Source organism: Solanum pennellii, chromosome 4 (genome assembly GCF_001406875.1).
Source record: "Solanum pennellii chromosome 4, SPENNV200".
Lineage (NCBI taxonomy): Eukaryota > Viridiplantae > Streptophyta > Magnoliopsida > Solanales > Solanaceae > Solanum > Solanum pennellii.
In genome coordinates, this window is record NC_028640.1 from 66,864,485 (window position 1) to 66,889,257 (window position 24,773).

Consider the following 24,773-nt stretch of genomic DNA (forward strand, 5'->3'; position numbering starts at 1 on the left):
TTAGATGTATTTGATTATTAGGTTTTACTAGTATTCGTGTCCGTGTGTTTGGAACTTATAAAATGTAATTATGCTTTTTTAATTATGACAATACTAAATCTAATTGTATTTTTATAGTATTATCGTAACTAAAATATTATAAAATGTGTTGTATGTAAATATTAATTTTTGAGATTTTGTAAAACTATAGCGGGAGCATCAAATGTTGTTAAAAATGATTTTATCTTTTGTAAAGTTTCATACTCTAAAATGAAACGAACTTCAATGTAGCAACATCATTTTATGAATTTCAGTCAACTACAAAACTTTTCAACTATGAGGACTTCGGGAGAATCAAGTCAAAAATTTCTCAAGCTGAATTCTCCAGAAACAAGCCATCGGACACGCCAAAAGTTTGAATCAAGGACGTTCATTTAAGCTCAGCATCACATGACATTTGACGGTAACATTTTCTAAATTGATTCTCCAAAACGTTCCTTTCCTTAAAGACTTTTTAATATGTCAAATATTTTGTATAATCTCGCTTATGTCTATTGAGAAGCAAGATATCGAAGTGATCAACAAGACAAGGAGCAAACTTCTATTGGATGCAAATTTATAAGATTATCTCAAGATCACATATTCCTCCATTGCCTCAATTTTACTGTAATAATATAAAGGTATTCAACCTTTATTTCATTGATAGTCTCAACATGATAGCCATTTTAGCGAATAACCTTGAAACTTAATAAGTTTCTTTGAGACTTACTACAATACAATGCATTTTCAATATTTAATATCGTTACCTCAGGTAGTAGTAAGGCCACTCTTCCAGAGCCCTCAATTAATTTTGCACTACCAGATATTGTATTAACATAAGCCTTTTTCATAATCAAATTAGAGAATATTTCCTATCTCTTAAAAAAGTGTGAGTGTGGCACTATGAAGAAGACACATTTCTCCATTTCTCATCTTGAACCAATTGAAGATTGAAAAATTTTATTTATCTTCATAAAATAAAAGCACATCATAAGAAATATGAGAAATCAACAACTTTGCATGAAAATAAAATTACTTATTTTTTCTGAATATAAAAACAACATAAGGAAAAATATAACAATTAAAAGCACATAAATAAAACAACATCATTGTTTTCCCCAATCAAATGATCAAACATTAGTCTTGATCTCCAAAGAAGTCTTCAACTTCCAAGTGAGTAATACCATCAAGGTCATCAAAATCATCATCTTTTAAAGCCAAATTTTCTTCAACATTGTCATCATATTTTTGTGGAGGCCCTGCCTTGGCATCATTTTTACAAAGTGTGACTCCACCCGAGCATTAGAAGAAGATGCTCCATATTTATTTCCTTTTCTTTTCAAAGAATCTTGATAAAGCCTAACAAAATGCTCAGCTGCTTGACATTCATTCTTCCAATGCCTTTTCATGCCACAACAATGAAAATTGCCTCTTGAAGGATTGCTTTGAGAACCCATATTGTTCTCCCTTTTGTGGCGACCACCACCATAACGATTATTATATCGTCCTCTGCCATTGCCACGTCCACGCATATTATTTTGACCTTGATTTTTATTGTCTTCTTTCAGACTGGTCATGTACTTCAACCTCATTTGCTTTCGGTAACGGAGCATTACCGTAGGACGGGCCTCATGATTTTTCAATAAAAGAGTATTATGTTGCTCAGCCACAAAAAGGCATGAGATCAACTCAGAATACTTTTTAAATCCCCTTTCACGGTATTGCTGCTCTAATACCAAATTTGAGGCATGAAAAGTTGTGAGAGTTTTTTCTAACATGTCCTCATCTTTTATATCTTCCCCACATAATTTCAATTGGAAAGTAATTTTGTATACAACAGAATTATATTCTCATATAGTTTTAAAATCCTGTAACCGTAAGTGAATCCATTCATAACGAGCCCTTGGCAATACCGTTGCGTTAAGGTGGTCATCCCTTTCCTTCAAACCAGTCCACAATTCAAGTGGATCTTTCGAGGTAATATATTCAACCTTCAATCCTTCATTCAGATGATGACGAAGGAAAATCATTGTCTTCGCTTTGTCCTGACTCGACGTTGTATTACCATTTGTAATAGTGACACCAAGACCTCTAGCGTCAAGGTGAATTTCAGCATCGAGTACCCATGACAAGTAATTAATTCCAGAAATGTCAAGTGCCACGAACTCAAGCTTTTATAAATTCGACATGACAACTATCTTAAAAAATAATTAAATTAGAGTAAAATAGACAATGAATAAATAAGTAAGTTGCAAAACCTTTTTTTTTTCCATCAAAGTAAAATTAGCATACAACCTAAATTAATATTATGCCTCACAAGTAAAATAACTTTTAAGAAACTTGTTAGATAAAGTCTTTTCATTAAAAGTTAATTAATAATATAAATAATTTTAACATTAGATTATAAATGGATACCTCACAAGAAATGTTGTTCAACCTTGAAACTTCGTGCTGATAACGTATTGTAAAACTTAAGAGCAAAAGAATAAGAGAAGAAGAATATAAGACAATAAAGGAACAATATAAGCTTTCTTTCTTTCTTTCTTTCAAGTGTATCAACATTGTTCTCAACACCACTATTTATAGGATTACATTGAGGAATACCAAAGGGTGTCATAAACGTTACATTAAACCTTGAGAATTAATACCCATTACGGAGGAAATAAAGTTAGGAGTTATGCTCATCCATTTGACCACCTTATCAACAACATTACTACCAATAAAAGATGAAATTAACCTAAGAGTTATGATCATCCATTTGACCACATTATCAACAATATTACTACTCATAAAAAAGAGAATAAACAAAGAAATTATGATCATCCATTAATTCACAAAAATGAGTTACAACACTAAATTATCTCAATCTTATCAAAATTTTGTCAAGAAGTCGTATTTATTTAATATGTTACACAGACACAAAATTTCAAAAAGGAAAAAGAATGTACTAAAAGATTAAGAACCAGATAATATCTAATCTCTTTCTCTATATATATATTTAGAAGAGCAGAAAGAAAAGTACTTAATATATTGTTTCTTTACTTTTTCAAATAAATAAATAAATAAATAAAACTACACGTTTCTACTCGTGCCATTTTTTTTAAAAAAATTCTTCATATATTTAAACTAAGAACTACTCGTATCAATATTTTTATAACATAATGCTTCTCAAATTAGTATAACTAAAAAAAATAAATTTCAAAATTAATATTCCATCTGTCCATTTTATTTTATGTGGTATTTTTCATTTTTCGAGAGTTAAAGACCGGACATTTGCGTATGAAATTTTTAAGTTTTTTAAATGAAATTTATATATTTGTAAACTACGTAAAGAGTACTATAAGTCACAATAATTGATAATTCAAAATGTTAAAAGGATCTATGAAAAACTTCTAGTCAAAGATATACTTGTTTGATTCTCAAAATGCGAAAAGTGCCACGTAAAATGAGACGAAAAAAGTATATAATAATTTGTGTCTCATAAAAAATAAAAAATATCTCATAAATTCATATAAAGAAAACTAACCATCCAAGTGACAAACTCCTTCCTAGCTAGATAAATCCGATCCTTAATTAATTAAGGCAAAATATAAACGAGTAACTATAATAATCATGAATTGAAAATCACAAACTTATAGTAAAATCTATTTTTTCAACAAAAAAATATGACAATTAATTTTCTATTACAACATAATTTTCTACAGAATAAATAACTTGCAATATCAATATTAAAAACACCCAATATTATTACGAAAATTATGAAAATTACTTCTCGATTCACATCTCCTACTATATAATGCATCATTATATATTTTATACTTTGACATATAACATAAAAATAAGACATACAGTGTCTTCAAACTCCCACTTAATCGATATCATTTTTGTTTTTTTAAAAACAATGAAGAAAAGAACACAAAATTAGAATTTAATGCTAAAAATTTTTAGTGACGATTTTTTGGGATTTTGTGGCAACTATTGTCGCCGCTAAAGGTCTAGTTCTTTTGTAGTGAATCCTAGTTGGCAATGCTTAGGTGGAAGGATTAGTCCCACATGGCTTGCCAAGTCAATAGAAATATGGGGTGTTAACTCTTGAGGGTATATGTGGTCTCTTAAGATAATAATCGGGACATTTTTATCCCAAAATATAATGAAGGGTATAAGTGATCTATTTCACATAGTTAAGGGACAATTTTAACTCATTTCCGTTGAGTTTATTCATAGATTAATGTGGATTAAGTTTTTTCTTTTAACAATGATTCTTTTAGACAATATCCAATAAGACAGTCCAATTTTAGTTTAATTACAATAACCATATGTTTCGGATTTTTCAAAGGTATATTTATTTATTTCATGTGGAGTACTAAATTAAGGTTTATTAGTTGTTGGCAATTACTACTATCGTACATTGTCGAACCACTTTTAGTTTATATGTACGAAATATCTATATAGTAATAAAGTTAATTATTATTTTGTTAGATAGATATTATTCCTCCCTCCTATTTTTAATTTTTTTTAATAGAAATTAACTTAAATAAAATTGAATAGCATAAGCACTTTAATATAGTTAAGATTGATGCAAGTAAGGCTAATGGATTGGGAGTTCACGTAATATGAAAAAAGAGTTTGATTTGAATCACATTAAACTGGTTAGAAAGTATTGTGTCTTAATGCAAACAAGAAATTGATGCACTTATATATTAGAAAAAATGGTATGAAAAATACTTCAATTTTAGTTGAAATGTTGTTATAATACCGAATTTATATATAAAGGATTTTTTATCTCCTGTATTTATTTAATAGTGTATTTTAATGGTATATATGTGATCTTGTGGACACGTTACTATTTATAATGATACAATATTTATAATGTCCACGTGAACACATATATATCATTTAAATACACTATTAAATAGTGCGGGGTGATAAAAGATATTTTCTAAAGTTTGATATTATTGCAACAATTTCAATCAAAATTCGAATATATTTCAAACTTTTTCCTATATATATTATGTTGTTACTATTTCATGAGATTTTTCTTTCTTTTAATTAATGTGTAGGCAAACTAATATTTTCATTTTTAGGTGAAGATATTCAATAGGGACATAAATTTGTTATATTTAATCAATATTATTAAGGAATTGTTGGTTATTCAAATGCAGGAGGATTATTTAATCTGCTACGTACCATTTGATAGTACACAAGTTATCTATTTGCATATGTGAGGGTTTGATCATATTATTATATTCTACGACACAGTCCATTATATTATTGATATTTATTTAAGTCGTGTGAAAATTAAAGCAACATCAAGAGCAAGTGAATGTACACATGAGAAATTCGTGATTTTTCTCATGAAAGAAGATTCCACTAATATTGACGACATTGTTATTGTTATTTATATAAACCAATTGAAAGAAGAAAATATCGAAGAAGATAAAATAAAGTGCATGTCATGATTCGGACCTACAACCAATGGAGGAGCCACATATAGTTAAGGAGTGTCGATCGACATCCCTTCATCGGAAAATTACATTGTATAGTTAGAATAAAATTATTTTTTATGTATATATATTACATATTGACACTTCTTGGCTTCTACACGATTTTATTTCTTAATATTTTGACACCTCTTAGATAAAATTCTAGTTCCGCCACTACCTACAACGTGAATGTGTACGACATTCAAGAACTATCATCGGTTTCCGAAAGAACTCTCATCCTGACTAACTACAAGCGGAAAAATAACTCAAACATACACACACATCAAGCTGATAGAAATGTTTAACAACTACTTAATGAATCTTAAATATCTGAGAATATAATGAGTACAATATATAAGTTTTAAATAAAATCTCTGAAATTGAAAGAATCTCTAAAACTATCTTTCTATGAAGCTTCTATTGTATAAAGATAAGTGTCGGGACACGTGAATCTCAAATATTTTTGAATATATTGAGTATAAAATATAAGTTTAAATAAAACCACGAAATCAAAAGACTCAGCAAAGTTGTCTATCTATGAAGGCTCTATTGTATAAAGACAAGTGTCAGGACAAGACCCATGACACCTCAATAATAAATCTACTTCTAAAAACTCATAAAAGATGGAGTCCTACGAAAGTAAAAGGTGAAAAGCAGATAAAGTGATCTCAACGAAACTCCTGTTGAGAATCCTAAGTGTTTAAATTTGCATCACAAAAGGCATAGGTCGAATGACATCAATACATTAAATGTACGAATATGTAAAATAGCTTAATAACAAATAACTGAACTGAAAGGATCACAATAGATATAAACATATACCCAACTGAATGTAAGGAATAGATGAGTGAAATTATTCAAACATTAGAAATACGTACTCATTTTTAAGCTCAACATATGAAACTTGATTACTCGAGTTTAGGATTGGCAAGGGGACGGGGATTAGGGGACGGCGCTTGGGGGATTTGACCGGTCGCGGGATTGGGGGGACAGGGATTGTGCGGACAAAAATATGTCCCATCATGTCCCGCTGGGTTTCGGGGGACGGGGGATTTTTATTTTTTATATACTTATTTATTTATATTTTAAAATTATATGTTTTTGGCTAATAAATAATGCTTAAATTTTCAAATTTCCAATTTAACTTTCAAATTTCAAGTTTCAAGTTCCAAGTTTAAGTTTCAAATTTTAAATTTGAGAAGTTCAAATTTGTATTTTAAATATTTTAAAGTAATTTAAATTTTAAATTTTAAATGTCAAGTTTCATTTTTAAATTAAGAATTTTAAAGTTAGTTTAGTGTATATGTAAATATGTATGTATATATTAAATAAAATGCAAGTCAATAATTGTATAAAAGAACTTGAATAAAGCCTTCAAATTTATTCAATAAAATCTAATCGCAACTTAGAACTTAGAAGTTACAATTTACAAATATTAGTGGAGTAACTAATCTACGCTGCCACCTTCTAGGAAGGTTTTTTTTTAAATAAGTCCTCATATGTAAAATTAATATTTGTTACAAATATTAGATGAGTAACTAATTTACGTAGCCACATTCTAGGATGGTTTTGTTTCAATTAGTTCTCGTATGTAATCTAAAATCTGTTTTCTCCTTTAAAATTCAATTTTAATTGTCGCATCATATCGATGGTGACATCCTACGGTGTTGGCAAACTTGCTAGAAACTCTTGTTACTCTAATTCATCATCACTACATTCAATTACCGTTTTAAACCAAGCTGCTTGTTTGGAATTTAACTTTGGTAAATTATTATTCCTCCTATCGGCATAGACCCAGTCTTTAAATAAAACTGATGTTTCCAAACTTTCTTCCGCCAATGAATGTCTGTGATCGCCAAGTTGAAACCTTGCCGCACTAAAAGCAGCCTCTGATGCAACTGATGAAGCTTGAATAGCTAGAACATCACGAACTATTTTGCTCAAAATTGGAAATGCAACGTTCCGTCTCCTCCAACCATCCTAATAAATCTTCATTGACATCTTTGTATTACAATGCTTCTAAAGATTGATTATGATATTCTTCAAAATCATCACGATTAGTAGAATTAAGATCGAGAAAACCTCGCATATAAGTTGAAATTCGAGTTTCACTCTCAGGATTATATGTTTGACCAACTTCTCCTTGAGTATTTTTCGTAATTCTATATTTTTCATACAAAATTTTTGCTTCTACGTTTATGCTAGACTTACACCTTTCACAAGTTGAAATTTCAGGATGAAGTAAAGTAGCAGTTAAACAAATCTAAGGAATAGGAAAAAAATATTTTAAATTTTTTCAATCATACCTTCAATTGCAACTCTAAATTTATCTTTTTTTTTTATATTTAGAAAATTGAACTGAAAGAGCACAAATATTTATTAATACTAATGAAATAGTAGAATAATAAATTCCAGAAAACATGGTTGTAGCATCATAAAAAAGTCTTAAAATTCTAATAGTTCTTTAGTTTCTTCCCAATTTTCAACACAAATTATATCTAATTGGTCAGCATTATGAGCATTAAACACTATTTGTATGGGTCTCTTATATTGGTAAGCAACTGAAAGCATTTCGTAAAAAGAATTCCACCTTGTTTTAATCTGTCTTGAAATTTTTCTTGGTGACAATTCACATAGTAAACAATGCTCATTAAATTTCCTAATTCTAGCAGCTTTATTAGCATAAAAAATTCAGGCAACAACATATTCAATTTTCATACAACCACAAAAAAATGCAATATCATCTTGTACAACTAAATTTAATACATGTGCAACACATCTAACATGAAAATTTTACTATCAATTGGATAATTTAACTTTTAACATACTAGCAACATTTGTATTATTAGACATTATCTAATGCGACACCATTACTTATCTATAAGCATGTAATAATCTAAAACACTCAAAATATTCGAAGCTAAATATGCACCTGTTTTTTTCCCCCTACACATTCTTTATAACTAATATTTTTTTTGCAAATTTCAATTATGATCAATCAAATGTGTTGTAATAGTTAAATAATCATGTCTATTAACACTACGACCCATGTCTGAAGTTATAGACACTCTACTATCTAATATGCTACACATACAACGAAGATATTGACAATGTTTACCTTGATATACAAAAACATCAGATGTAACAGTATTTCTTGCAAACCTCTAAAAGCAGGATTATAAGTTTGTTGAATATATTCAATAAAATCGGGATTTGAAGGAAAACTATAAGGCAAACTACAAACAGAAATCATTTTAGCTAAATTTTTGCGATCTCTTTCCTTATCATATTTACGTTTTGTTAGTGGACCACCGGGATTAGAAAGATCTAATGTTCCTTGAACTATGTTAGACGGCCCATTGATTCCTTAACACTAATATCAAAATCATTAACTGAAATTTCTTTTTTTTTTCTATTGGCTTATACTTTAGCTTCTTTGTATTAAATCGATACACAAGATAACAAGTGTCTATTTAATCCCCCGTCCCACCTTGACCCCCACCTTGTCTATGTTTAAAGGTTGCTTACACTTATTACAAATATCAACACTGTTTTCCTTATCGAAATTCATAAATTGCCGCACAATAAAAGTTTTAGGGCATTGATACTTCACCTTCTCCCTTGTGGGAGGTATAAGGGGTGAAGTTCACAATTATTCTCCATTAAGTTTGTAGGTTAATTGGAACTTGTGTCATCGGACTAGTAGGTGTATCTTCTAATTCCTCTTCTCCCGAATCAACTTCTACTTTTTCACCTAAATTTTTATCAAGATTATGATTAATATTACCAAAATGTCGTTCTAAACTTTCATGATAGAGCTGAACATTTGAATTAATATCATAAGAAGTATCATCAACATAACTAGAATCATTTGTATTAAATCTAACTCTAAACATTGATTTAGATGATTACTCTTATATTTTTTCTTACTACTTTTTTTACCAATTAAATATTTTAAAACTGGCACCCTGTTCTTTCTCTTTTCCTTTACCAATATTTTTTTTAAGAACTCATATTTAATTATATATAAAGTATAATATAAAAATAATAATAACACAAAAATTAAAGACAAAAAATGAAATATAAATATTATGAAACGAATGTACCAACGTAAGTGTCTGCGTTAACAGCAGACGTTAAAGTGATTCTTGAAGCTTGTTGTTTGTTGTAAGTTTAGAATTGAAAATTGAAATATATGTATTATAATAATATGAAACTTAAATGGAATAGAAATTAAAACTTAAGAATTAAGATTGAGACTTGAAGGATATAGAAAATAGATGAGAGAAATAAGAATAGATGATTTTGTAAGAAATAGTAAGGGATAGAGGGGTATTTATAATATTAAAAATAGGTTAAAGTATATTTATGATAACTTGAGGGTTCAAATTAAAGTATTAAAAGTAGGGGTGAGGGATGATAAGGGGTGATAGGGGGTGTTGGGAAGTGAAGAAAGTAAAAAAAATCCGAGGGGGGGGGGGGACTAGCCGTTTCCCCAATGGTTGGCAACGACTACAATTCGATTTCTTTAAAAAATAAAAAATAAAAAATTGAACGGGATCCCGCGAACCGGCTGGTTCACCCGGGCCGGGACCAAACGGTGAACCGGATCTTGACCGGTCCCTAGATCCCCTAACCCCTAATACGTGAACTTCATCATGATCAGGTTCGACGAGACAGTTTTCGAGTCTGTCGCGGGTCAACCCGGTCCACTGCCACTCCTACTCGAGTTCTACAATCAATTGAGACATGACAAGTATGAAGTCAACCCATACCTAGAATACCATCAAAGTACACCATGTCTAGTAAGTCAGTTGTTGAAACCCAATTTTGGCTCTCCAAATAATAATAATAACAACAACAACAACAACAACAACAATAACAACAACAACAGCAACAGCAACAACAACAACAATAATAATAATAATATATGTTGTGAGATTTTATAAGAATACGAAAAGATTTTTAATTGTTTAGTTTTAGCTGATAAATTTATTTTATAGATGTTGTTTCTTATAATAAATAAAAATATATTATATATTACTACTCATTTTTTAAAAATAAATGATGTTCTTAAAAAACAGATCTATTTTTTGTTCAAATATAATTTCTTTTGTCACAATAGATATTTTTCCTACAATTTGAAATCTTAATTATTTAATGAGTTACTAATTTCTATTAATTTTAATTTTAAGAGTGACTAATTTTATCAAAAAGGTATAATCTTGTAAAATAGTCATGTTTAATTTAATAAATTATGACTATTTAATAAAGAAGATGTTATAGTTTAAATGATTTTAATTTAAGTCATCTTGGCAATCCATGTCTGTTTTAACCGGCTAATCCATGTATGTCACACAGGCGAGCACATGGATTGTGNACCTTTTTAAAAAATTACGATTTATGCCCATAAGTTTTAAAAACTATCAAAACTAACTATAAGTTTTTATTATAAGTCAACTGGAAGTTCGTTATAACAATAACAAATAGTGTCCATGACACTAGAGCAATGTGGTAATTTGGAGTAACTGCAACAAGCATCACTCCATACATCGAGAAGTAGACAAAACACATGACTTTATTATCTTGAGCCAATTTTTAATCATTTTCATCAACAATCATATCACTATTTAATATTTACTAAATATTTCATCACTATTTTGGTGTTCACGTAAAAAATTATGTAATACAACACAATCAACTACTATAGAGAGTCTTTTTGTAAAAAATAAAAAATTAGAATAAAATTTTAATTTTTAAAAGATCTCAAATAATAAGATTTAACCCAAATACTAGAAAAAACTAATATTTGAGAAATTGAGATATTTGCTAAATAATAGCAAATTATATAAATAAATATTATTTAATAAACTTTTTTAAAAATATTATTTAAAAAATCTATGACCAAGCGGGTTCTAAATATATTAATTGAATATTTTACGAGTAGCAAATAAAACTTTTTAAAACATTTTGGATAAGTATTATGAGAGAGAGAAAAATAAATGAAGTGAGATAAAGATAAAGGAGGTGGTCTGTAGAAATATGGAAGACTGTGAAGACGGTTGCGTGCATGCATGAAGCAAAATATCACCTCCGATTTTTCATCTTTTTTGGGGTTTTCAAGATACAAAGTAGCAGAGATCACTCTGTCTTAAATTGAATTAAAGCAATGTTTGGCCCACTTCTTTTTCCTATGGATAACAGTTTGTTTGTTTTTTTTCTATTTTTATTTGTCAAATATATTAAAATAATTATTTATATTCATTTTAATTTTGTTATCAAGTATTATTATTTATTTTTTAGTATTTAAACGACTTAAACTATTAATAAGAGTGATATTACGAGATTACTGTATTATTATTATTTTTTATGAAATATGTAAAGTTAAATATAGATAAATAAATATGGATGAAGAGAATATCTTTGTTTACTTTCTCCATTTATTTTTACACTAAAAATAAAAGTTGGTCAATTTTTTCCAATTTGAAAATCTAAAGGTAATTTCCTTTTATCAATTTTATTCTTCCTATTAAATGATATATTTTTAAATTATTAAATTAAATATATTTGAAATTATTTCTAAATATATGTCAATTCAATAGTCAATGATTATTACTCGTGGAAGTATCTTTCATTTGTCTTTCAAAATTCAATAAAAGGAAGAAGTTCTTCTTTTTGTTTTTCTCTAAAGAAAGAAGAAGTTGACTTTCAAATTCATATTGACCTTCTTTGTAAATTGAATATCAATTTTCACTTTGCTTTTTAAGTTATAATCAAATTATTGTAAAAATATATATATATATATATATATATATATATACCCCTCATCCACCTATTGGGTTAAAAATACCCCTCAATTCACCTTTTTCGTCTATTTCTACCCTTAAAACTAACAATCTTTTAAACATGTATATATTATTATTATCACTTATTAGGTGTCAATTTCTTATTGGATAAATTGAATCCAACCTATTTAATATTTTCCTACCCATCCATTTTAGTGTCCATGACCCAAACTCAATTAGAAGATTCATTAAATTTTTCTCTGTTCTTATTAAAAAAATTCAAGACTTTTTTCAGTCAAATGTTACAATGTTCAGTGCAATACAATTTCGTGTGTGCTGTTTTTGCGACTGATGGGAAGAAAACCTTACTTGAAATTATATTTAGTTTGCAAAAAATATAAATAAAATAAAATCTGGATCTCTCTAAGTGCAATCAACTCAGAAGAACTCCAAACTTCAATCGTTCACCAAGTATTGATACTTCGCGGCTAGGTGGACGTAAATCTATAAGTTAATAGGAAATTTGGACAGGCTAATTGATCTACATCTGCATGATCTCAAAAGCTTATTGGTCTTTTGCTAAAATCTCTTAAATTAGGAGTTGATTTTCAATATAAACACTGCGAATTGCCCTCGGAGATATTGGGAATGTACTTGCATGAGTATGAAACCCTGGTTGTACCTATTGAAAAGCTAAGAGATGTAGAAGTGTTGAACAGGGCATTTTTTCCGAAATTTCCATCATTTGACTGAAAATCGTTTTGAATAAGAAAAGAGGAAAGAAGAAAGAGACTTAGAGTTAAAGGGAGAAAAAATCAATCAATCAATTTATTTTTTTAATGGGTCCTCTAAATGAGTTTGGGTCATGGACACTAAAATGGGTGGGTAGAAAAAATGGATTGGGATTCAATTTATCCAATAAGAAATTGACACCTAATAAGTGATAATAATAATAATAATAATATATACATATTTAAAAGATTGTTAGTATTAAAGGTAGAAATAGACCAAATAGGTGGATTGAGGGATATTCTTAGCCCAATAGGTGGATTGAGGAGTATTTTTAACTCAATAGGCGGATGAGGGGTATTTTTGGACCTTTTTCATATAGTCTAGGGGTATTTCTGGTCCTTTTCCCATATATAATACTTTTTTTTAATTTCTAATTTATTTTAATTGTCCGATCGTTCTCAAATTAAACTCTATGCCTCTTCATCTTTCCCAAAAATAGTACAACCCATCATCTTTTGCAGATTTTTTTTCTTCCCCAGATTCGCTCGTCCTTCCCCAGACGCCTCTTCCCAAACGCTCCTCTCCTCTCCCATTGCGTTTGCCGAGAACGTCTATGCACCACCGGAAAAAATGCAATATCCGGCGGATTTGAACCGCTGACCATCAATCATGGCCCCTTCCCATCAACTTTATGTCATTTATATCTCTTTTTCTGATCGAAGCAGGCCTAGAAAATCTTGATCATCACTATTGTTAGACCTGAAATTATGGGGGACGCGAAGAACCATCAGATTTTTGCTTAGCTCTTAATCTAATGGGTCTGAAGCCTTCACCAAATTTGTCTATAAAAGACAACCATTGACATCGAACAGAGGGGAGACGTGGAGAAAGAGACGGCAGAAGGGAGGAGAAAGAACGAGAAAAAAAGAGAGGAAGAAAAAGAGAGGAGAGAAAGGGAGAAGGGAGGAGAAAGAGACTAGAGAAAGGGAGAAGGAAGGAGAAAGATTAGGAAAAAAAGAGAAAGGGAGAAGAAGAAAGAAAGGAGGAGGAGAGAAAAATCAATCCTTCATAAAGAAAACGGATGGAACAACATTGAATAATCAATCAAGAATCATAAAATAGCTCCTCTGATTTTTCTTTTACCTCTCTGCTTTTCGTTTGGCTTCGAGTTGGAGTAGGTTTGAAGGTGGAATATCTTGACGTCAAAACTCTTGTTTGCTGCTCAACACAAGCTAGAATTTCTACTTTGAAACTCGTTATTGGCCTAAGATAATAGGCCAACAACAAATTATTATCACCGCAATGCTTGGAGTCTCATAAATAGGAGTCTAATATTTTCTTAGTCTTTCTTTTGTTGCTTTAATTATATTGTTTTGATATGTCGACTAGCTTTTAATTACAAATTTGAATATATTGCTTGTCCTTTATTTTTGACGTTTATTTATGTGAGTTAACATTATATGCTTGTAAATTTAGTTGAAACAACTTTAGAAACAAAGATATAAAAAATATCTTCTTAAAATGGGTTGACACTTTTTTTACCTACAACAATCTTTAAGGTCTTTTAAGTTGAAAGGGTCTTATAGTTTAAGAATTTTTCAAATAAAGTTTCAAAAGGGTTGAACATATCATGTATGCCTAACTGTTTGCCAAATAACTTTAAAAATAGTTTATATGCTAAAATAATCACCCTTAGAAATATGTTAGGCTAAAATAATTAATTTTCTTGAAATATATGTTGAAAATATGTTAGCTAAAATAATTACTTGTCTTGAAATTTATTTTGAAAATTAGGCGCTATGTTTTTATGAACAAAAATGACATAAAAATTTTAGTTATAAAATAAGTCCCAATAGTTAACCCTTTTTTATCACCACTTTACTCCTATATTAGAAAAGGCATAATCAACATGCTTGCTTCAAGGGCTATTTTGGTCTTTACAATGCTTGCTTCAAGGGTTATTTTGGTCTTTACAAGTATATGGTTAGCTGTCTTTTCTTTGTTAATCTATTTTGCCTTTTCATTTTCTCAGCTAACGTGTCTTCTTCTGATAAAATGAAAATGCATGTCTTCCTCCTCCTATGTCTTCCTCCTAATGCTTCAATTCACTATTTACACATGGAAGTTCACTCTCTTCAGCCTTCTCAAGCCTTCTCCAGGTAATGTTTTACATGTCTCAATTAAGCTTTCTTTTTCCTTCATCTTCCTTTCAATCAATGTTCTGGTTTTAAATTTGATCTGGGTGTGTAAAATTTTCACTTATTTTTTCATTTGGAATTGTTATTGATGTTGGATTATCCTTTTGGTTGGCTCATTCAGATTGATTTAGGTGGGTGATATACCTAAATTTGATTTCGGTATGTGATACCCAAATTTGATTTGGGTATGTGATTCTTGTTCCATGTTACAAAAATCCCAATAATGTTAATCCATTTGGGCGTTTTTTGAATTCCTCTTTCAAATTTCTGGTTGTCTTCTTTTCTTTATGTATGAAAAACCTATGTATTTTCACATGCACTAACTTTTGCTTTTCTTTTGTCAGATGTAGTGTTAGTTTGGTCTTCCACTTTGTTCATGTATGAAAAACCCATATATTTTCACATGCAGTAAATTTTGGTTGTATTTTAATCAGGTTGTGTTTGGGCTACAAAACAAGAACATCTGGATTGGAATTTATATCCTCAACGGCAGCTTCCGCAGCAACTTTAGTAACTTTCCCAACAACTGTATTGAAAGACACCATACACCCAATGTTCACAACTTTAGGCCTTGCAGAAAGAGTTGAATTAACCCCCTCTGAAGAACACCCATTGTAGAGAACTACTAAAATTAGTGTCCAAAATAGTCTCATAGTGAACTTGGGTACAAAAATGTGCAATCTTGACACTGCTAGGCAGAGATAGGAAAAATTTAGTAAACAGAAATTAAGTATACATAGTAAGCAGTAACATCAAGAATTCGAAACACATAATAGTTCAGTCAAAGCATATTAAAAAGGGGGAAAAGGGAAGAAAGGGGTAGCCTCAATTTCACACTAGAAAGACATGATCAGTAATTTTACCACCTAGAGTGTGAAATGAGCCATATTTCATAAGGAGATAATGGAGCAGACAAAAAGAATATTGAAACTCTGAAAAGAGCAGAACAAAATCTTGAGAAAATATAGATTGAGTATTGGATAGGGACAAGAAATTTACTTACAGAATATTTTTTTACTTTTAATTTACCGCAAATCTGCACTGTGTAAAACGTGTTCTTGTTCTTGAATTCATTGTTGCAGAGACCCTTTTAAGCCCAAAGGCCTTTCTTGATTTTTCCATAAAGGTATGAGCTCTTTGTTATTATGGTTTCAGTTCTTCATTTGACTTGATGTGGGGTTTAATTTCATACTGTTTTGTTCTGTGTAGTTGGTGAGTTGGTAATTTGTTTTGTTGGTTTAATATTGGGGTTACTTTGTTGATTCTGAGTTTAAAGATTCAAACTTTGTGCTTTTTTGTTCTGTTTTAAGCTATTTTCATGTATTGTTTCTGCTTAGTTGAGTTATACTTTGGAACATATCTAACCCAATCACTGGTACAAAAGGAACCTATCTTCTGATTAAAGAACTGATGCTAAAAAAGAAAAAGACAAAGGAACTGAAAATTTCGAGCTTCAAACTTTCAAATTGCAAAATTATGTCCTAATATCTAAAAGAGAATGGATGGCCATGTTTCATCAACATCGATACTGCATGAATGATGATTTTATCCAAGCATACAATTACCAAGGTACACGATTCTGTTTAAGCAGATAATCACCAAGTTATATATTAGTTTGTTAAGTGATGGAATGCTTAGGCACCCACAAAGACACTAACACACGGAATGATGCAGCATATATGAGAAGCAACCATAATCCTAGCAGATTTGTTGATAAATTAATCAGGAAACCAGCTCGGGGTTTAGGCATAGATGTTATAGTAAATAAGGAACCAACCTCACCAAAACAATTGAACTGTTGAATCCAAAACAAACAATAATTGAGAAGTCAATACAGGAACAAATACGCAGCAGAAGAGCTAGCTGAAAGAAAATAATTCAGCACCATAAACTAACAAAAGATGATAAAAGCAGAACTATATTGACAGATTATGCTATGCACGAGTCCTTTGTGAGGTAGTTTAGACGGTCTACTACATTCGAGTATTTTTCTGTTTATAGGAAGCGATTTGAAAGAGTTTGTACAGAGTGGTTGATAAACTTAGAAGTTCCTGACATATGTCAATTACAGAAATCGACAAATGAGCCTTGTCTAAAGCTGCAACATTTGGCTATTGCGAAATGCAATGAATAATCTCACAGTTTCAACATCCCCAGTTATTCTTCAGGCTTGCTCTTTGATCTTTATAGATTGTTACTTCTGTATATTACTATTGCTCAATTTACATACATCCAAAACTTGACAGTGTCAAACATTCAGTTTGTGTCAAAATGAGTCAGCTGTTCAGGTGGAAAATAAAATACATACTAAACTGTAATAGTAGGTGAACTTCTCCAAGCTAGCACAACGAGAATTCGGAGAACGAAAGAAGAACAAAAAGAATGATACCACATACAACGTGCTTGTGCTTGTGCTTATCCATGACCCTATATTATTCATTACATTAATTACTATTATTTCATTCTTTCCCTCTCAACACCTGTCACATGTTCTTGTTGCTAATTCAGTACTATTAAAAAGCTAATCAATAATCATATTGAAATGATACTTAATTAGCAGTAGTACTGGTGCGTAAGTGTTACCTTAATTTTCAATTTAAAAAATTATTATTGAACATAAACATATTGACTTTTGCTCAGATGCCAGTTTGAAGTAACCATCAAGGATGATACTGGTTCAACAACAGCCATGATTTCAGATAAAATTGGAGAAGAACTATTGTCTCTAACTGTAGCAGAAATTCATGACATACGTTGCATCAAGGTAAAACACTCTACAACCTCTTGTTTATTCCTTAAAAATCTAATCTTACATGAGTTCTTCCATCTTTCAGAAACAACTGTTGTCACTCGTATCCGTGCAACACAAACTGCTAGGCAAGACATTCACCGTCCAAATAAAGAAGTTGTTTGCCAAAAACAAGGATGCATCTTCAGCAAAACTGTTTATCATGTCAATCATCGAGACAGATATAGCTAGCAATCTGCCACTGCCCATCAACGCACCAACAACTCCAGAAAGCAGTAAACGCAAGCTGAAGCAAATCATGATAAAAGAAGACTAAAAGGTATTCTCTCTACACGACTCTCAATTGCTATGCAGCAATAAATGTTGTTTGTCCTATTAATTTTAAAACTAATGCTTGCATTTGTTTTTGGATTTGTTTATGATGTTATATGTAAATTCTGGGTTAGATCTATATAGGAAAATATGTTTTTGATAATATGCTATGATTAAATTTTGTTCCTCTGGAAATATAACAAATGTGGTTACAGCTTGTATCCCTATTTATTGCTGAAGGGAATCTATCAAATCTGTTACGTTTGATAGATTTATTTGTAGAAAGAGGATGTGTGTTGCATTAGGAAATGTGTTTCAGTTTGATTGCTGATTGCTGATAATTTGGTAGATTAGAACATGGAGTCAAATTTCAGACGTTGAGTTAGAGGTAGAAATGCGAATTGATGGGGAGTTTTGAAATATTTTGAATTGGGTTATAATATCAAGGTGTTTGATTATGATTTTCTGGATAAGATTTGATACTCTCCTTTTGTTATAGTGTAATACTTTTTTGTAATATGGTTGGCAACACCATTTTGTCTTGATGGCGTACACTTTTGGTGCTGATAGCATGGACTTTGCTGCATAGTTATAAGAAATTGACAGGTACTTAAATCTTGCAATCAATGATAAATCCTTAAACAAACCAGTACTATACTCAACATTAACTCCTCTCCATAACTATATACTAAATTCATTTTCCATCTTACTTCACAGGTGCTTTCTGAATGACGTNTCGAATCTTCACACGGCGTTATCGACCTCTCAGAGGTCTTAGACAAGCCCTTAGACATCTTTCATTGTATAATCGTAATAAAAATAGCAGAAAATTTAAAACATATATATATATATATATATATATATATATACATATATCTAACTAACAAAAATCTTTCAATGTTGGGCCCGTGCAAGCACGGGCCACCTCTACCTAGTTATAACATATATTGGTTACTCTTTATTTTTAAATCAAATATTGCCTTAAATATTCTAATCCCTTAACATACTATTTCAAGATTTTATATATCTAACAGGTCCAAAAACGAGGTACATACATATATATGTCATACATATAAAGGTATATATTCTATACTTCTCTCTACATAATCTATTATTTTTATCTACTACATATTATTTATTTATTTTATTATTTATAAATTCCTACAATTTACGCATATTGTTTTAAATTTAATCTATTGTTAACTTATCTCTACATGTAAACAAAAATAATAAATATTCATATGTTTTAAACAGACTTACATACAACACTTTATAATAAATATATTTAAGACCACAAACTCTACGTAATATTTAAACACCTAGTATCATTTATTTTGTAAACTCTATGCATATATTTTCATTACACATCACATATTAGTACATATTTCACCCAACTACTATTATATTCTTATTTTCACGTCTTAATAAGGTGACTAATTTTTACAAATTTAACATCTATTTTTTTTTAATATAAGTTTATTATGATACAATTATATTCGTTTACGTATAATTTATCATACATTAAGTACAATTATCTATTTATTTATTTTTACCACACAATAGAAATACAACTATTAAATCTATTTTATAAGACATATATATGTCGTACCTTGTATTTTTTTTAAATTAACTAACTAACTTATCATTTTTTAAAGCAAATAATAAAAAAGTTTTCCAATCATATTTTCCCAAATTGAGTTTAAGGACTGTCTTCGGATAGGCTCTAACGTGCGCTTAACACATTTCCCTCGAGTAACCAAAAGCCTTACTAAGAATCTCACTGGTTTCGCAAATAAAAAAAAAATAGAGTTTACATTCACATAAAAAATGGTTTTCCTAATATTTTTCCTTAAAATTAGATGGCGACTTTAAAACAAAATTTTTTTCAAAAATCAGAGTGTCAGCCATATTATGTTGTGAACTATCTCGGTCGGTTCGAAAGTAGGGTACGACAGCTTGGCGACTCTGCTGGGGATCTTATCTAGGTTTTAACCTTATAAAAACTCATTTTAGGAATAACTTGTACGATTACGTGTTTATTTACATCTTATTATTTGATAGATTGCTTTGATTGAAAGGTCGCAAGTGGAATCCAAACTTGTGTTCCTTATTTATTTTAAAACACTACTTGTTACTGCTTTCTATACACTTTCATTTGCACATTCTATCGAGTCTTGGTCGTACACGCACACACTGTACACGCTAGGGGTGTTCCTGCACTCCTCCGAAACTCTCTTTGGATTCCTTAGTTTCAGAGTTGGTGCGATTAAGATAGTGCACATTCTCGTAATTACTTTGTCGTACTCTCAATCATTTAGTAAAATAATCTTACTCTTGAATAGGTCATGTTGCTTAACCTTAGGCAAGACAGTATACGGTATTGTCGTTGCACTTAGAAAACCACCCAAATGTCAAAGAGCTTCTTCTTTAAAACTCGTTGACATAAGCTTTGTGTGAAATTGATATAAATTACCTAAGTTTAAACACTTAACGGATATGGAGCAAATAAAGTCATCCTACCTTTTACCCTTTCTTTCATATGCAAATCAATCAAAACATTCCTAACATCCAGATGATGAATGAGGTCCCGCGAACTTTGAAAGAGTGGTGGGGCAACGTCTGAGTGGCATACGGAGCCGAGATCATGCCACACTTAGGGTCATTAATTGATCTCTTGGATGTGGAGGCAAACAATTCACTTATTACCCTATTGATTGAATTTTGGCAGCCAACAACAATGACTTTCCAGTTCGCAGATTTTGAAGTCACACCAACCCTGGAGGAAATAAGTCAAAATGCGTATTTACCGTAGGCTGGATGAGTACCCTTGGCCCGCGCACTACATCGGGAAACAATTTTCTCCAGTCTTTCGATTTTAGGGTAGGCCTATGCTTACGAAGAGTTGACGAGGGATGGGTCAAGTTAGACTATCTGTTTAAAAGCTATGATAGGTTCCAACAGGAATTTTTCATCCCTAGGATTGATTGGAAAAGGTTAAGGGCTATTGTTTTCGTGATGACTTTTTTGGGTATTATAAACTTCCCTAAGAAAAGAGGTTGTGTCAATATCAACTTACTTCTTATAGTCATCTTCATGTTTAGGGGACCTGTTAGAGTGACCATGGTACCCATAATCTTGGCAGAAATCTTTCGATCATTATCCCTCTGCTCTAGAGGATATGGTCACTTCAACGGAAGTAACCTGTTGTTGCATAGTTGGGCGCTTGAGTACTTCTATCAAAGACGAGCAGAAAATGGCACTGAATCAGCCTCAATAAACTAGATCAGAAGTTATGCGATGAGATTGAGCATGTGGGATGCCCCAAATAATGAAGAAGGTTGGCGTATTTTCGTGACCCACCTCACAGGGAACTGTATTCAATGGCGACTATAGGTCCATGGCCGAGCTTTGTTGAGACCTAACCAGGCTATTTCATTGAGTTAATTGGGTTTGAAAGGCATCCATCCTTACTTACCTCTAAGGGTCCTCCGACAGTGTGGGATTACCCAGGGCGTTCCTCTATGGTCAAATATGGCATTGACAAAGGTCGATTATGAAGGAAGAATCCCGATTGAAAGGATATCTGCTTTGGTACAAGAATGGTGTGGTATTCATGACTCACACATGGGGGTTAAATCATGGTGCACACCTGAATATTATGCTTGGTTTATGATGGGAGGAATTCTCGCTAGACCTAGCTATGAAGGAATTTCAGGGTTCACAGACACTTATAGGTCAAATCAAATTGGCACGGAGCTATTAAACTTCATGCACATCACTACAACTATGTATCAACAGGTGACCCCACGGTCTATCGACCATCTCATACAAGCAGTTGATGATAGACCAAATGAAGAGATGGAGGAGGACCCAGAAGAATACTCAGAGCATGACTCTAACTTGTATGACCTTAAAGATGGAGGAGTGATGCATATGGAGGATGAACCTACCCCAACAGTAGAAGACTCTCACTCAGAATATGGTGTCATAGTATTTGATGAAGATCCTAAGAACTAGGAATGGAAGATCGACGAATCACCTAAGTACCACCCATAGCCATTATATGACGGGGACAATGACGGTGATGATGCTCCAACCTGGCCATAGATTCATCTTTCTTCTTTGAACCTTTTTTTCATAAGCTCTTCAAAGTGCCATGTGGACTATTTCTCTTGTATTCCTTATGGCCCTCTGTACTTTCATTTCTTAGGTTTTTGATTTCCTACCGCGATGTAACTTCCAAGACTACCTTAATCAATGAAGTTATGTTTGCTCCAAAATCTAAAATTTATTTAAATGAATAATTTATTATCAAATTGATTACAACGTAGGCCTACCTCAGTCAAAAAGAGGTTCTACATTAGGACGCGTTTTGAATGTCGTCGATTTGGCATATATATTTGTTACATTTGCTTGTTTGTTACATCTTTCAATATTTCCCAAACAAATATGGTTTCCTTTTTGTTTTTTTTCTTTAATTATCCCCAAAAGAGAACGTTGATTTGTGTCAACTTGCAAACCGGCTGACTCACGATACAACCTTCGATCAAAAGGAAAAATGACCGACAAAGACGAGATCAACATTGACGCAAATATAATCGTACCTATCAAGAACCCCGAAAGTTCTCAAAGTGTACCTGTCATCCAAAATGAGGAAAAGATGGCTTACATGGAACAAGAACTCGAGATCTTGAGGGAAGAATTGCGTCAAGGGCGAGACTTGGACAAACTATTGGTGACCACTTTTCCTACTTTAAAGACATCTATTTACTTCCCAATAGTTGACTTGCTTTATGCCAACTTACCAATTCAGCCAAAACTGACTCAAGATGCTCCTGTTCATGGTCGAGTTTCGCCAGCTTCTCCAACTACGGTCAGTACTTTTCTCGACCTTTCTAATTGCGAACCCACCAAACCTACAATGCAGCAGATACTTGGGGCACATGTTGCCGCTCCCTATGAAACACATGTTCCACCCGTATATGCCGCTGGAGCCCTACCTTCACAATTCCAGCAGTTGTTAATGCCGTATGAGGTCGATCAATACGCAGAAATGGAGAAAGATGCCCATCTCAAAGAGGAAGCGTCAATAAATGCCCAGCTTCAGGGTGTAAGAAAGGCATTGAAAAGCTTACAAGTTACTAGATGAACGGAGGGTCTGGATTATGATGACTTGTGCATCCACCCAGACATTGACATGCCAGTAGGGTACAAACCACAAAAGTTTGACATGTTTGATATAAAAGGTGACCCTCACGCGCATTTAAGGGCATATTGTGACAAGTTGGTTGGTGTGGGAAGAAATGAGAAGTTGAGAATGAAGTTTGTTCATCCGGAGTCTGTCTGGAGAAACATTGACCTAGTATAACCGTCAAGACCCTCGCAAGTGGCGTGACTGGCAGGAAATGGCCGAGGACATCATGACTCGTTTCAGATTCAATACTGAAATTATTACTGATAGATTCTCATTAGCTAATATACAGAAGAAGCCATCTGAGAATTTCCGGGAATATGCGCGACGTTGGAGAACTAAAGCCGCAAGGGTCCAACCGCCACTAGACAAGAGGGAGCTCTCAAAGTACTTTATTCGAGCCCAAGAAGATGTCTACTTTGACAAAATGATGTCAATGATGGGCCAGAAGTTTGCAGAACTGGTAAAGATGGGGGACTTTATAGAACAGGGTGTTAAATCTGGGAAGATTCAATCTATGGTCGCATTGCAGGCTGCAAGTAGAGCCATACAATCGGGCGCCATTAGCGGCATTAAGAAGAAAAAAGGGAGGATGTTTCAGTTGTCACCCACCAACAAGGAGGACCATCCCATCGATACCCTAACAATCCCCAGATTATTGGACATAATTCCTATACCCCACACCCAATATATAATACCCAACCACACTATAATCCACCCCGAGCACCAGCATACCAAAATCCTCCAATACCATATATGCTTGTCCAAGCAGCAATCCACCAAAAAAGACCAGCATATACACCAAGACCACGTCCAAATCCCGAAGCTAGAAATACTCGCGCTTACACACCCATTGCTGAACCTTATGCCCAATTGTTTGAAAGGTTGAGGACAGCGGGAGTGCTGAAACCAGTTAAAGGGAAACTTCCTAATCCAATCCCTCATAATTTTGATGGAAACAAGCGATGCGCTTACCACTTAGGAGTCCAAGGGCAAGGAGAGGGAAAATGAGAGCATTTAGAGCCGATTTAATCCTCATCGATCCAACCTAAGAAATGAGACGCACTGTTAAGAAGGCTTATGAACTTTTGGAATCTACACCTAATGTTTTCATGCTTCAACAATTCTACAACCCTGAAACACTCAGGTAATTTTAAGAAACCTAACTTAATTAATGTATTCTCTGTTTTACTACAGAATTCTCAATTGCTTCATATCGAAAGCAGGATCATTTTGACACAAAAGGCCCTGAAATATGGGAAGAAACTCTAGGTAATGTTGACATATTTTTCATGGGAATACTGG

At 32.0% G+C, this 24,773-nt stretch overlaps 1 long non-coding RNA gene across 1 annotated transcript; it reads left to right on the forward strand.

Annotated features, from left to right (window-relative positions):
* The first annotated feature begins 12,536 nt into the window (after positions 1 to 12,536).
* On the forward strand, positions 12,537 to 18,883 carry LOC107016963. The gene is made up of 5 exons (XR_003577804.1): positions 12,537 to 15,177; positions 16,299 to 16,342; positions 17,857 to 17,980; positions 18,051 to 18,284; positions 18,777 to 18,883. It is a non-coding gene; the product is annotated as an uncharacterized LOC107016963 (long non-coding RNA).
* The last annotated feature ends 5,890 nt before the right edge of the window (positions 18,884 to 24,773 follow it).